Raw genomic sequence first — 3,273 nt, forward strand, 5'->3', positions numbered from 1 at the left:
ACATGGTCGGGGGAGCTAGGGAGTATGAGTATCATGAAAGGCGCCTAACCTAAGTAGCCTAGCCCTCCGATTGCGGACGAGAGGGCTAGGCCAGGATATCCAACAAATAAACTACTTGACTTGAAGTACTACGAAATGATATGAAATATAATTGTATATAAAATAAATGCACAGAAATACACAAAAAATATAAAGACTCACGCTAAAGAGAGGGCCTAACAGCTCGCGACATGTTGGACATGGGTGATACGTAAAATGGCTGATCCTAACGCTGAATCAAAAACATTTTTAATCCAAAAATATACATATCATCCATCACCGTACATATCAGGAAAATCAATAGCAAAACTGTACCATCTTGGAGAATGTATCCCTTCGCCGTGAGAGGAAGGTGCCCACGGAAAAGGAATATTAACGATCATAAAGGCGAGAGGGGAAGCCTCCCAAATAGCCTAGTTTCGCTAAGATACGGGCACAACATCCCCACGCCCGACGAAAGGACAATTCGTCCAAAAGAACTTTCTGAAGGGGCAGAAATAATAAATAACATAATTAAAATATATAACCGTGTAAAACACAAGCAGAATCTCACTGCTAAGGCTATAAGGAAACAAAGGCCAAACATGGCTGAGGCGAGGCGAACGCGGAGGAACACCTGAGTTATTTAACCCCATAATTATTGAATTAAAGGTCAAATAAGAAGCCTCAAAAACAAAAAACCCCAAAAGAAGATGGTACTTAACTTGGAAGCAGAGAATTCCTGAACGGATGACATGTTGTACGTAAAAATGGGCCAAAAAGCAGCACAAGAAAGATGCAACGATCTAAACCAGCGTGCTAAAATGGAATGAGACCAAGATGGCGGTTGAGGTGTTGGTTGGCTAGGCAGTGAGTGTTGGGATAGTGACGGCTCCTCACTTTCCGGGGTTTTTGAGATTGGGAATCTCTAGAGGGCAGTGGCAACACACACTCACCCTTTGTGTATACCGACATCTATTTTGATTAATAGATGATCGAACTGGGGGTAGTAACCCCAGCATTCCTGATAGCTTTTTTCTCTGGTATTTTTAGCAATACTTATACCTAGAAATAAGTGCTTGATGGTTATTTCACCGGGTGACACAGGTCGAACCCAGAAATATATCTATCTCAATATTTTGGACTCAATCGTACCACAGATGTACCTTGCTAACTAGTATACATATAATATTTTATATTTCTTGACATAATTTTACTGTCTATTTTCGGAAATATGAAATTATATAAGTAAGTAACAGTTCCTAACAGCATCAGGTTTTACCAATAAACCATCAGAATTTGTGCATGGTTCTGGTCCAAGCGATATACTGGTGCTTTGTGACGCATTTCCTTTTCAGATTTTCTTACCATGTAGTGCATTCATGTAATTTCATTGCCATAAGCAAGAGTACCACCCTTATGAGGGAGAAATTTCAACAATTGCATGTCATAAGTGGGTTACAGAGAGGGATGGAAGCAAACAGGAAGCGTCTGGCCTGGGATAGAAACAATGCCAGAACTCCCATATCTAGGTAAGGGATTTGCTGTCCTATATTAGTGATTAGTGATTACTATTTTTCATAATAACTATAGTGAGTTGTCGTCTGACTCGTGACTTGTGTAGGCTTGGTTGTTCAGCACTTGTTTACTTTATCCTCGCAGTTGTTTGTTTATTTGCCTCTCCAATACCTGAGTGGAAAACATGTACAGTGGTAGCATATATAGGTTATGAAGAAAACTTTATATTGCTAGCATATATTTTTATAGGTTATTAAGAAAACTTTGGGGCGAGTGTAGAACGATGGTATTCCTAGAATACCATACCCTGGCCTAATCTCATTGGGGCATTTATATTTATAATTTATGAAAAAAATCTCACACTAATAGCATATAGCCTACTATTTTTTATAGGTTATGGAGAATGTATAAAACAGGTTTTGACTTAGGAAAAACCTATTTTTGGTAGTCGCTGTTGAGTCCTCAAAGGAGTTACCTTCCATGGTCTACCAGAGCTCCATGGTGACCAAACTAATATCAAAGAATTCTCTTTAATTTAGCTGGTCTTTTGGCCAGGTATTGTGTCGTAATAATTAACATTTATAACACATGATGGAGTATATAATGGACTCAAAGATAAGCGGGCACTTTCCCTTATCTTCAGCGAAGCTGAACTCAGTTTTTCCAATGTCAGTTAACCTGCAAGAAAGAGAAGTGACTATTGCGCATCCGCCCTCTTGTTTACAACCGGGCCGTTAAAAGACCAAGGAGCCATTACTCTCTGTTGGTCAATGCAGGTTGATCCCTTTGCCCAAATCCCATGCCTTTTCGTCAGGGAAGTGGGAGGGTTTTGAGGACTCAACAGCGACTACCAAAAATAGGTTTTTCCTACGTCAAAACCTGTTTTTTGATAGCATAGTCGCTGTTTCATCCTCAAAGGAGCTTTACAAAAGAAATTGACAGATGACGAAAAAAGGCTTAAGCTCTCGCTTTTTAATCCCAATACCCCTAAGGAAATAACATTTCCAGTCCAAGGTCAAGCCACAGAGTTCAAGTCCCATTCTTTATTCCAAATACTTTTCAGGTTTTGATACCAAGGAACAAGAAACTATGCATGAACTTACATTTTAGGATGTAGTTCTACAGTGGCTTACTTAAGCATGCTGGGTTTTGTTGTAGTACTGTCACCCATCTCCCAGCGATAAGTTAGCATACTCACCGTCAATATGACCCCTGGTTTTCTGCCGCAGCACCTAGGGGTTAAGACTAACTATGCCACCTACTGATACACAGTGTAGTCGAATTTGTTCAAACATGTGGCAATGATTTAACTGATGACCACCCTATACATCTGCAGACTTCTTTGAAAGAGACATTTCTGAAGAAGGCCAAAGATGTACTTACTTTCCTAACATCATGTGACCTATGGAAAGTGTGTGGATTTCCCTTTTTAATGAGAAAACACTACAAAAATTCTCAATCTTTGTAGGGAGAGTGGTTGGTTTGTGCTAGGGTGTAGGAAAATAGGACCTTCTGGGGTGTTTGCCGTGACTTCTAGGTAAACCTTAAGTGCTTGAACTGGGCGTAATGTCCTGTCTGCAAAATTGAATTTTCATATAAGAATGGCTTTCCTTTTTATAGGATCCATATTCTTGGCCAGGAATCATGGGCCAGGGGAAAATAATAATTGATGGTCAGCTATTTGCATGATGCATCGTCCCCATCTAAGAGAACCCAGTTCACTAATACTGTATGAGC

This window comes from Macrobrachium rosenbergii, chromosome 8, assembly GCF_040412425.1.
Source record: "Macrobrachium rosenbergii isolate ZJJX-2024 chromosome 8, ASM4041242v1, whole genome shotgun sequence".
NCBI classification, from domain to species: domain Eukaryota; kingdom Metazoa; phylum Arthropoda; class Malacostraca; order Decapoda; family Palaemonidae; genus Macrobrachium; species Macrobrachium rosenbergii.